Below are 12,804 nucleotides of genomic sequence, written 5' to 3'. Positions count from 1 at the left end.
GGCGGCGGCGGCGGGGCCGGAGGAGGAGGCGTGCGGGGATTGGGAATCGCGAGGAGCTCGGCTCGATTGGGGGCGTCACCAGGGACGAGGACCGGGAGGTGGGGGAGGGGGAGATAAAGGGGGGTGGGCGGAGCCACCGATGGGGAAGTACCGGTCTGCCCCTCCCGGCCGCTGGGACTCCGCGCGCGGGGGCCTTCGGATCTGGGCGGGGTTGGCGGGTGGGCGGCTGGGATTGCGTTTTGTCGCGGTTTCGCGGATGGGTCCTCGGGAGACGGCCGGCTTGTAAAGTGGGGCTTTTCTTTCTTGCTGGCGAAGAAGAAGGATCGCGTCGGCGTCGCTTTCTCATCCAGAAATATGAGAGGGATGGATGCAGGAGGCTCCTCAGCGATCAGGCACTCTCGGCCGTCCGATCGAAACCTTGATGCACTTCCTGCCGTTGGATCTCGCTCCGGATCGATTTCAGCCGCCGGATCGAAACCCGATCGAAACCCGGCGCTCGCAGACCGTCCGATCTGGACCGATGCGCCCCGGTCGTGCCACCGCGTGTAAATAACCTGCCCCGCCAAGGGCATTTCCGTCATTTCGCATACAGGCATATAAATTGCCGTGCCGCCTGTGGAGAAACCCTAGCTGCCTCTCTCCCGCACTCGCGCAGCCCATCTCTCTTCCTCCCGTCACCCCCCCTCCTGCCTACTCTCTCGATCCCCACTGTCGCCGCCTCGGTCGCCGGCCGATTCCGGCCGCTCCGGCGAGCTTTGGCGCCACCCAACACACACACAGCTGCTCCTGGATGAGCTCTACTAGCTTCACCGCGTCGATCTACTTGTCCTCACCTCATGCGGTCGCCCCCATCGATTTCCCCCGCTAGGGTTTCGATGGTGGGGGTGGACCTCGCCTCCGGCGGCCGGCTGCTCCTCCTCCTCGATTCGACTCCGTCCGTCGGGGTCGTGAACCCATGCGGCCGCAACGGGGTGGGCATGTGCGTCCGCGGGTTCGCACCGCTGTGGCCAGAGGCGTCGGCGCCGCGGGTTAACCACGTCGGGGTGGATGGGCGCCTCACGCCGCGGTCGTCGGATCCGTCGACTGCGAGTCCGGCTCCGGCACCTGGCGGGGCCGCGGGCGACGAGGCCGACGTGCCATCGTCTCGTCTTGTGCCGCGCCCGGATCCCCGCCGTCCACTTCACCGGCGTCGTCGCCGTCGTCCTCGCGTGCACACGGCAGGAGGAGTGCGGGAGACGTGGAGCCACCGCTGTGAACGCCGCCATCGTCCTCGCGTGCACACGACAGGAGGAGCACAGCGGTCGGGCTGATGCGAACGCGGCTGCAAGCTCGTCGTGAGAGCAGCGGCAACGACGAGCTCACCACTCCTTCCTGCTGCGCCTGCTAGACCTCCAGGTGCATCTCTCCCCCTCCCCCTCTCCCTCCCTAGAGAATCTGGACCTGGAGATTTCAGATTATTCAATGTGGAATAGAAAACCCTAGCAACTTGGTGTGGTGTTCATAGAGAGGCAGATCCAGCTTTGCATTTTTTTCTCATGATGTTGTGTTCTTCAGTTTTGCATTGTGTGAATAGGTTAGAATTGAGGGGGTGGGTACAACTAGATGTGTCCTAGGTATCTGCATAGTAGTTTTTGTTGCCTTCCTTAGCTTGTTGGGTACCTGTTTATTTTCTGTTTAGGAGGACCGATTTGTCCTGAGGCTGTGTCCTTTCTCGAGGAATTTTTTGTTCCTATCTGATACTAGGAGACAAATTGGTCTTTCTGCATATGCATTTGAATATGAGATGTGTCAAGATTGTTGGTCTACTTCTTTTGGTCTTATACTGACTCTGTCTTTGGTCAGGACAACTTGGAACAACTTGTGTGTCCCTCTCAGATTCCTACAGAAGAAAGGATACATCTTCTTTTCTATTGGATGGACAACAACATAACCACAACAATAGGTCTATCAGGTAATTGGCCATCTGTCTTTATCCATGTGTAGTTAGAACTTATATGTCAGATTGTGCAAACCACCTCGATTGTCATCTAAATATTATCACGATCTTTCTTTTTTTGTTTAGCCTAACAAAGGTCAAAATGCTTCTTCTTTTCAAAAAGTAATTTCTGATGTCCGGAGTTTGTGCCTCCAGGATCTCGTGCTCCTACTAATATTTTCTGAACTTTGTTAATTTTGTCAGAAGAAGCAGGAGCGAAGCAAAGGCAGGATTCCATGGTGAGTTTGGAGTTTACCCTCTGTTCTTGGAAATTGAAATTGGCTCTCATGCGAGCGGCGACCTTTTCTTAGCCATGGTGAGTTTGAGGCTTACCCTGTGTTCTTGCTAGCCAAAATTGGTTTCTCATTGAATAATGTTCATCACACTGTACCCAAGAATACAAAGGAAGCTACCCAAATGTGATAGATCATGTGATAATTAGGAGTACCCCATGAGATGCTTTAGTGCTTTTGTGTGGCCCTTATGATGGGTGTTTTTGGATGAATAAATGGATCTGGTGAGAGATGAAGGCTAAAATAGAGGAAGGGGATTTTTGGATCTGCCTTTTTTTGCGGGTACCTTGTTGTCCAGGGGAGCGTTGGATCTAGCTAGGTTTTTTTCATACAGTATGGCTTTGTTGTTGAGGAGGGGGGTTAGGCCTGCCAAATTTCTTGAGGTCATACGATAATTAGGAGTACCCCACTAGATGCTTTTTTGTTTTAATGTGCCCCTGATTAATGTATGCACAATATATAGTTGTTTGTGGTGGTTTCTGTTTTAGTTTACAACAGCAATAAAGAGCAATTAGACATGACACTTGTTTCTCAGCCTTGATTGTTTGCTTCCGTGCATGCCTTATAGTCTTAAATCTTACATACTTGGTTAGGTTGATATTTCTGTTGCCTAATTCTATTGCTGGCTATTTTTTACAGGCCTTACCTTGAGCTCTCTAGAATGATTGTTGTAGGTGTGCTCTCATCTTCGCGGCATTGTCCACCTCTCCCCTGAGCTCCGCTCAATTCCATGGCTAGGGCCTGCTCTGTGTGCGACAACATCTATCCCAAAAGTGTAGGAGTCCTTGGACAGAGTTGGACTTCCTTGTCGGCAACCTTGCCAATTTCATCTTGTTCGTAGGTATACCATCTCCCTCTTGTTTCTCTATTATTCTTTTGTGCAATTCATGATTTATGGACGGGTGATGTGCTATGTTCTTCATGGTAAATTTTTATATTGTTGCTTTATGGTCAATAAAGCTGCAAAAGCGGATGTGCAAATTTGAGACCAGTATAACGATACAGTGCTTGCTAAAAAATAATAACGGTGACATTAGTTGGTTCTCCTGATCTCTGAATGTATGTCTCAGATGTGCATGCTGAGTAGATCTGTTTTTTTAAGTAAGACAAGAAAATTCTAAAGCCACCCTTCATGTGCATCGACTGATAAATCCATGTAATACTAAGGACCAAAATCAATTCTCATCAAATATAATTTCTTTCTCACCTTCCCTCACTGCTCAGTCTCTATTTCACTGTAGGACATGCCTAACGATAGTATGTAACCATAATTTGTTTTCCAATTTTTGCTCTAATTTATCCTTGTAAAGAGTATCAACGTGCTTTAATTTATAGTGAGGTTTACTCCAGTATTACTAATCGTAGGTGTCACTTTATGCAAGTTATGTTGTTGATGGTAGGCGTCACTCTGGATTTTATAAAACATGATAAGAGCATGGAGATGGATTGCTGCATATATATGCTGCCCACTCTGCCATTTTCTTGATCATGTGTGTAAATTTGAGCCACTGGTTTCATATGTCCTTTATTGTTGTTCCTTTTAATCTCCATATGAGATAGAAGATTCTGGTTGTGCTCTATTAACATGCTTGGGTTTTGTGTGTGTTTTGCAGAAAACATGGTAAGAGCAAGGATGGATTTATGCAAATTCATGTCGTTGATGCGGGATCGCGTCGGCCCTCCCTTGTGCTAGCCAGCCATCAGGAAGCTCCTGGATGTGCTATGCATGACCTCATCCTCGTGCTCATCGGTTGGACGGTGCAAGGCGCAACTCCGATGCAGCGTCGTGGATGTGTGGTGTAGGAAGCGGTTCCTTGCCGGCTGGACGGCGTTCAGGCGCCACCCCGGCGCCCACTGAGTACTGCCTCAGCTACAACCTCCCTCGGTGAGCTCCATCTTCCTCCTGCTCTGCTTCGGCTACTGCATGGGACATGGCCAGGGCTACGATGATCAGTTATGGCTGATATAGGCATGCTCTCGAGCAATTGAGGCACTTGTGGGTATTAATTTGGATCCCCCCTCATTTCTTTGAGCCATTTTGATCATGTTCATATTTTAGTGGCTCTGTCCTTGGATGGTCATTTCTGATGAGTGATAACCAGGGCAGTTTCACCGTCATAAGAACATATTGATCTGGTGATCCATCGAGAAAGAAGAAACGAAGCACCTCACCTGGCTCCTCATAGCTCAGGCACTTTCGGCCGTCGGATCGATTTCTTGATGTGATTCTGGCTGCCGGATCTCGCTCCGGATTGATCTCGGCCGTAGGATCGAGCCAGAGCTCCTGTAGCCATGAATAGTTACTCCCGCGGTGAGATATATCGTGCCACCGCGTTTGAATCACGTGCCCCATTGGTCGAAAGCCATTCTTGCTAGGGCGATGATGATTAGCCGTGGCTGAAATAAGTGTGCCTTTGAGCAATCGAGGCGCCTATGGGTATCAAGTTGGATCCTCCTCCTTGTCTCTAGAATCCTTTTTGATCCCGTGATACTTATTGTTCTGTCCTTGGATGGTCATTCTTGTTGAATGATAACCAGGGCAGCTCCACTGTATAAACAGATTGATCTGGTGAAAGAGATGATGGGGGTAGATTATATGATCGAGGAAAGGCGAATCTGAGCCCACTATGCATTGAACACTGAACCCTTCTAATTTTATTTAAAGGTGTTGCTTATTTATGCTCCAGTGTTTATAGCCGTCTTATGTAAAGATTTCTTCTCTCTCATACCTTTTATCTTTTATTGTTTGTTGTTGGTCCTTGATCTAATCTGGTTAAGAGTAAGTTGCACTTTGTTATTCTGGGATAAGCGATGGTTCAGGGTTCTACTTATTTCGGATTATCCTGACTATATGCTTGAATAGAAAATCTACGGTGTCTCAGGCATGTAAATCTAGCTCTTTTAGGCTTGTCCTAACCATAGATTTATCCTAATCATATGTTCAGATAAAATAGTTCAGGTTCATATCTATGCTCAATTTGAAATTAAAAATGGTATGTGCTTTTTGAATCTGCAATAGTTTCAGCCTATAGGCTTCACTTGTGCTTTTGAATCTGTAGTATTTTCAACTTGTTTTTGTTTTATGCTTGAACATAATAACTCAAGTTTGTATTTATGTGTGGTAACAAATAAATAAGAGAAGCATTCTTGGAGGCTTTACTTGTGCTTTCGAATCTGTAGTATTTTCAACTTGTTTTTGTTGTATGCTTGAACAGAATAACTCAAGTTTGCATTTATGTGTGCTAACAAATAAATAAGAGAAGCATTTGTTATGTTTGAAGCAACAATAGACTGTACAAGCTGGGGTGATTTTTGTCCTACCATACAAAATCAATGAGACAAACCGTTAGTTTTCAATCTCGCTTGTGCATTTCTTGTGTCTTATCTTATAGTTGTCGTTGCTATATGCTTTACTTTGAGAACAGATGGACTCTTTTATGTTGATCTCAAGAGAAATTTGCTTTTTAGTTTTTCTTAGATGTACTTTGATCTGCTGTGAGTCTTGTGGTCCCAATCAGTATGTTTATTTTGGCTTAATTACGAGTTGTCCTGAATCCGACGTTGTCCGCACAACTAGGAGGGGGGTGGAGATGAAATGGGGCCAAATGATCCCGCGGCAACAATAGCAGATCTAAATTCATGTTGCTAGGGTGCAAACTGACCTGAATTCGAGGAAAAATATGGGGATTAAAGTGCCATTTTTTCTGCCAATTCCATATTTCAGCAGCTTTCAGAGACGCATCTTCCTTTTTCAGCAGCGTGCCTCTGTATCATTCAGTGGGCCTCTGTTTCGGAATAGTCATAGAAGATGATTTTTAGATTATTTATTTAGAAACATATATTGCGCATACAACTGAAATCTCCTTATGTTCAAGTTTATTTCAACCACCCTTGGATCCCTTAGTATGATTACTTATATAACCTCATGGTGGAAGCAAGTTTTTTTTGTTTCCCTTCAGTCATTTTCGTCATGTGAAATGAGCCGCTCTAAACTGTAATGTAGCTTGAGTATTTATCTGTACATGAAGTCTACAAGTGTCTCTTCTCTGTGTTTTAAGGTCAAGTATTAGCCAACACATATGGGAAGGTAACATAATTTCATCTCATTTTGTCTTCTTGCACCATGGTCCTGTTTTTGTGTAATTATTTTGCATCGTTCCAGTTTGCTGTATGCAGATGCTTATTTTGCAGTCTCACAATCCAACTGTAATAGTAGGGAGAAAGATGATGCTATTGTGCTTTATGTCGCAATTCAAAATCTAGAGTCACACTTTTGGTTGATTAATATTTCTGAACCATAATGATTATTCCTCTTTGTTTTATTATATTGTTAGCCAATTAAAAAGAAGTTATTGTAGGTTTATATTTTTTCTGTACGGTATATATTATGCGAGGTATTTCTAACGCATCTTGATGTTATTTTAGAATCATCTGACTAGAGTCTTGGTCCTTTGAGTTTGGTTAACTAAAGCATCTATTATATCGGATATCAAATTATCTACACTTGTACTTAAGATGTAATGTAGCATACTATATTTTCTTTTGTTTGCTTGGTGAGGATTCATCCAGACCTGATCACATGATTATTTGGTGATCGGTTGACATGGAATATTTGTTTATACCTGCCAGGGGGGTGCAAAACTGGATGGTGGCTCTGTTGTTCTCGGTGATGATCTTGCTGCTACCTCTAGGTATATGGCTTTGATTTGAAGCAAGTGTCTAACAGTATATGCGTCATTGCTGCCTTCTTTTACATGCTCGTTGTTTGTCCATGAAGTAAATCAACTGATAACCTGGCGGCAGAAGGAGACGGCTCCAATGTGGCTAAAAGGCTCAAGCTGTAGTTCAGGCGGCATTGGAGAGCCTATTCTTTTGGTGTGTCTGTCCACTGCCTTTTCTATCATTAACTACCTTTTGTGCTATACCCAATTTGGTTTTCATTTTAGCTTCTGTTTTTTCAGGATCACACTGTTGGTTATGTGCGTGCTCGAAGTGATCACCTAGCGAATGGACGTCTCGACGCGGGTTAAACGGTGAAGCTTCGCTCTAGGTCTATTGTCCCTTTTGTCGTGTCATGCTGTTTATGAATCGATGTTCTGTTCCGCCGACCCCGGGAAACTTTAGTTAGTGTGGTGTTCGCGAAAGACTAATGGCTGTTAGTACTCGGATCTGAATTGGTCTTTGCTTTTGTGTGGGGTCTGTTTAGCTGTTGGTTGCTGGTGAATGTAAGGACATAATTGACTGGCTTATTTAGTATGCTCGTAATGGATTCTATTTCATGTCTCCTCGCTTGTTTTACATGGAGCGCTGCTACGTAGACGACGATGCGTGAACAATTTGTGCACGACGCTGCACATCAGGTCGTCCATGCATATCATCGAAGTCCAGTGAACGGCTGGATGTGGCATCGTCCAACTGTCGTGCGATAGATCCATCGTCTGCACAGCATTTTCGTTTTACATGTAACACTGTGCCTGTCGATACTGTGCTTGATCCTGTCTTATAATCTGATGTTGATCTTGAGATCTATTGTGTTTTACTTCTATCGCTATTCAATGTTTATTTTATTTTATTATGATCCTGTGTAAGTGCAAATGCTATACTTGAGTTTCTACTGACATATTGTTACATGCTTCGACAGAATGTTGAGACTGGCACCCTCGCGCCATGGCGCGATCCCGATCTAGTCTTTATGGTGTGAATGGATGAATGGATACTCCCCTCTTTCTCTCCCCGATGGCGGTGCTGTCGCTCGTTGCGTTTCCTTTTTGAATTCAGAATCCATTTTGTTGTTTGCTATATATATATATATATATATATATATATATATATATATATATATATATATATATATATATACACGTGATTGACAGTACAATGTGAGAGGAATGAAGGTCATGCTGTGAGTAGAGCAACTACTAGTAGCTGAATTTGATTCTAACAGGAAGGTATTAATCTGAACCTGATATTTTGAGAATAAATAGAAACCGACGCGTTTTGTTCCTACACGGAATCGCCTCGTGTGTCGGCTAATACTAGGTTTTTAAAAATGAAAACCATGCGTTTTATTGCTACACGGAATCGCCTCGTGTGTCTGTTACTAGTGGCATTCAGCTGGACCCTTGTTGGCATCCGACGACGAAGCCGTTATCTCTTGTGTCATCTTTTGTTTTCGCTAAGTCGAATCCACATGTTTGAGCTGGCAACGGACTGCAATCACCTTTATGTCTTCTTATCTTTGACGAACCGATTATTGTCATCTTGAATAGTATTGCTACATCTAAACTAAACATGGTCAAACTTTATGCCATGTCTTGAACAACGTCGAGACTCTAACCTTATTGTTAGTATGCGAAAACTTTGACATGTACACACCCCTTAATCCATGAAAAACATTTTTCGTATTTATATTCGCATACCAAATTTCTGGTATTGTCATGTTCCATTGGACTGTTTGTTCTCTTTTGCATAACTATCAGCATTCTCTGTTTCACATGATAGTATTATAATTACTGAAAAAGGCTTTCGCCCCTCTTTATATATAACCCGATACAAACTCACGCCACCACAACACACGCACACACTCAATCCAGGATACATAGTAGCTGAGCCGAGCGCAGCAACACCACCCCCTAGCACGACAAACTACTGTGGTCCTCGACCGTGAAACGCCGCCGCAAAGAGATGAAGCTGCATACAACATCACGGGGAGCTCCGAAATGGTCAGGAGGTGAAGATTTATATATGAGAAGTTATATTTTGGGTTCCGGAAAAAGTTCGGTTTTTCCGATATTGTACAGGGAAGGTTCACCGTGGGGCCCAATGACCTAGGAAGGGCCCACATGGACCGAGGGGTGGGGCTACAACCCACATAGGCTGGCCGCCCCATTCCCCAAGGCACATGTTGTTTAAATCTAGAGATAAGATTTTATCTCTAAATTTAAAGGGTTGAATCTAGAGATAAGATGTTATCTCCAAGTTTAAAGGGATTTCAACCTCTTGTGGCCGGCCCTAGATGGGTTTTGGACGCCCTACCTGCCCCCTAGCCTATATATAGATGGGAGAGGCGCATGGGGCAGCCACCCCTTCACCCTTGCACATTGCCTACCCCAACTCTTCCCATGTTCCTCCGGTACGCGCTTTGGCAAAGCCCTGCCGAAATTTCGTTGCTGCCACCACCACCATGCCATCGTGTTGGTTCTGATCTCATCTACCTCCTCTCTCTCGCTTGCTGGATCAAGAAGGATAGGGCGTCATCGAGCTGAACGTGTGCTAATCTCGGAGGTGTCATCCATTCGGCACTAGATCGGTTTGGATCGTGATTGGACCGCGAAAAGTACGACTACATCAACCGTGTTATATACGCTTCCGCTTTCGGTCTACAAGGGTATGTAGACACACTCCCCTCTCGTTGCTATACATCTCCTAGATTAGATCTTGGGTGTTCGTAGGAAACTTTTTGATTTTCATGCTTCGTTCCCCATCAGTGGCATCATGAGCTAGGTCTATGCGTAGATGTATATGCATGAGTAGAACACATAGCTATTGTGGGCATTGATGTTCAGATTGCTTACTTTTCTTGTCTTATTTGGATTCAGCGATATTGTGGGATGAAGCGGCTCGGACCAATCTTACATGTCCACGCACATGAGACCGCTTCCACTGTTTGACATGCAACTTGTATTGCATAAAAGTGGCTTTGCGGGTGTCTATCTCTCCTACTTTAGTTGAATCTGATTTGACGAGGGCGGTCCTTGTAGAAGGTTAAGACACAACTTGTATATCATCGTTGTGGTTTTGCGTAGATAAGAGCGTTTCTTATAGTTTTCCTTAGCAGAATGCAACAACAAAGTAGAGGACGTCTAATTTGTTTTTGCAGGGAATGTTGTGATGTGGTATGGCCAAAACGTGATGTGATATGTGTTGATGTATGAGATGATCATGTTTTGTAATAGGTTCATGACTTGCATGTCGATGAGTATGGCAACCGGCATGAGCCATATGGTTGTCTCTAATTTATTGTATGACATGTGTGTCAATCATTAAACGCCATGTAATTGCTTTACTTTATCACTATGCTTTAGCAATAGTTGTAGAAGCAATAGTTGATGGATACAACCATGATTATGACATAATGATGGAGATCATGGTGTCATGCCGACGACGATGGAGATCATGCCGGTGCTTTGGAGATCAAGATCAAAAGCACAAGATGATAATGACCATATCATGTCACATATTGATTGCATGTGATGTTTATCGTTTATGCTTCTTATTTTGCTTAGGGCGGTGGTAGCATTATAAGATGATCCCTTCACTAAATTTCAAGATAAAAGTGTTCTCCCTAAGTATGCACCGTTGCAAAAGTTCATCGTTTCGAAGCACCTCGTGATGATCGGGTGTGATAGACTCTATGTTCACATACAACGGGTGTAAGCCAATTTTACACATGCGGAATACTTGGGTTAAAATTGACGAGCCTAGCATGTACAGACATAGCCTCAGAACACAGAGGACTGAAAGGTCGAACATGAGTCATATAGTAGATATGATCTACATGGAGATGTTCACCATTGATGACTGATACGTCTGCAATGTATCTATAATTTTTGATTATTCCATGTTGTTTTATTATCAATCTTGGATGTTTTATAATTATTTTATAGTCATTTTATATCATTTTTTGGTACTAACCTATTGACATAGTGCCAAGTGCAGTTGTTGTTTTCTGCATGTTTTTTACATCGCAGGAAATCAATATCAGACGGAGTCCAAATGCCACGTAATTTTACGATGATTTTCTATGGACCAAAAGGAAGAAGTTGGGCCCTGGTTGCACCTGGGGGGGAGTCCCTAGGAGGGGACAACCCACCAGGGCGCGCCAGGAGGCCCAGGCGCGCCCTGGTGGGTTGTGCCCACCTCGGGTGCCCCCCGGACCGCCTCTTTGCTCTATAAATACCCCAATATTCCAGAAACCCTAGGAGAGTCGACGAAATATTCATCCAGCTGCCGCAAAATCCAGAACCACCAGATCCAATCTAGACACCATCACGGAGGGTTTCACCACTTCCATTGGTGCCTCTCCGATGATGCGTGAGTAGTTCTTTGTAGACCTTTGGGTCTGTAGTTAGTAGCTAGATTGCTTTCTATCTCTCGTTGAATTCTCATTACAATGGTCTCTTGGAGATCCATATGATGTAACTCTTTTTGTTGTGTGTTTGTTGGGATCCGATGAACTTTGAGTTTATGATCAGTTATATCTTTTTATATCCATGAAAGTTATTTGAGTTTCTTTGATCTCTTATATGCATGATCTCTTATAGCCTCGTATTTCTTCTCCGATATTTGGGTTTTGTTTGGCCAACTTGATCTATTTATCTTGCAATGGGAAGAGGTGCTCAGTAGTGGGTTCAATCTTACGGTGCTTGATCCCAGTGACAGAAAGGGAACCGACACGTATGTATCGTTGCTATTAAGGATAAAAAGATGGGATCTATATCCATGCAATAGATAAACGGATCTTGTCTGCATCATGTCATCGTTCTTATTGCATTACTCTATTTTTCCATGAACTTAATACACTAGATGCATGCTGGATAGCGGTCAATGTGTGGAGTAATAGTAGTAGATGCAGCCAAGAGTCGGTCTACTAATCTTGGACGTGAAGCCTATGTAATGATCATTGCCTGGATATCATCATAATTATTTGAAGTTCTATCAATTTCCCAACAGTAATTGGTTTACACACCATTTGCTATCTTTTTCAAGAGAAGCCACTAGTGAAACCTACGGCCCCCGGGACTTCTTTCTCATATATTTTCCTTGCGATCTACTTTTTCCTTGCGTTTATTTTTAGATCTATTAAACAGAAAACGCAAAAATACCTCGCTGCAATTTATTGTTATTTATTTTATTTGGCGTTCGATCTATCAATCTACTACAAATTTACCTCACGTCCTATGCCTATCTTGAGGCTCCGTACCCCGAAAGGGATTGACAACCCCTTTAACACGTCGGGTTGCGAGGTGTTGTTCTTTGTGTGCAGGGGTTGTTTATGTTATGTTGCTTGGTTCTCCTACTGGTTTACTAACCTTGGTTTCATATATGATGGAAATACCTACCGCCGTTGTGCTCCATCATCCCTTCCTCTTTGGGGAAATACCGACGTAGCTTCAAGCGACATCAAAAGGAATTTCTGGCGCTGTTGCCGGGGAGGATCTTCAACATAACCAGGTTCCTAATCACAAATCTCATCTCCTTGCAGTTTACATTATTCGCCATTTGCCTCTCGTTTTCCTCTCCCCCGCTTCACAAAAATTTCCCGTTTTATTCGCCTCTCTTTTTCCGTTCGCCGTTTTCTTGTTGGACCTGTTTTTGAGTGCAAGCTTGTTGTGTGGTCATCATGACCCAAGAGAACACCAAACTGTAACATCCCAAAATTCTAAATTTTGGAATGTTACAAACAAATAGATAGATTTGATTGATTGCTTGATTGATTGACTGAAAGTGAGTGAATTCGAAACTTTTTGAAAGTTA

The sequence above is a fragment of the Triticum dicoccoides genome, chromosome 6B (assembly GCF_002162155.2).
Source record: "Triticum dicoccoides isolate Atlit2015 ecotype Zavitan chromosome 6B, WEW_v2.0, whole genome shotgun sequence".
NCBI classification, from domain to species: Eukaryota; Viridiplantae; Streptophyta; class Magnoliopsida; order Poales; family Poaceae; genus Triticum; species Triticum dicoccoides.
This window is presented reverse-complemented; position numbering follows the sequence as displayed.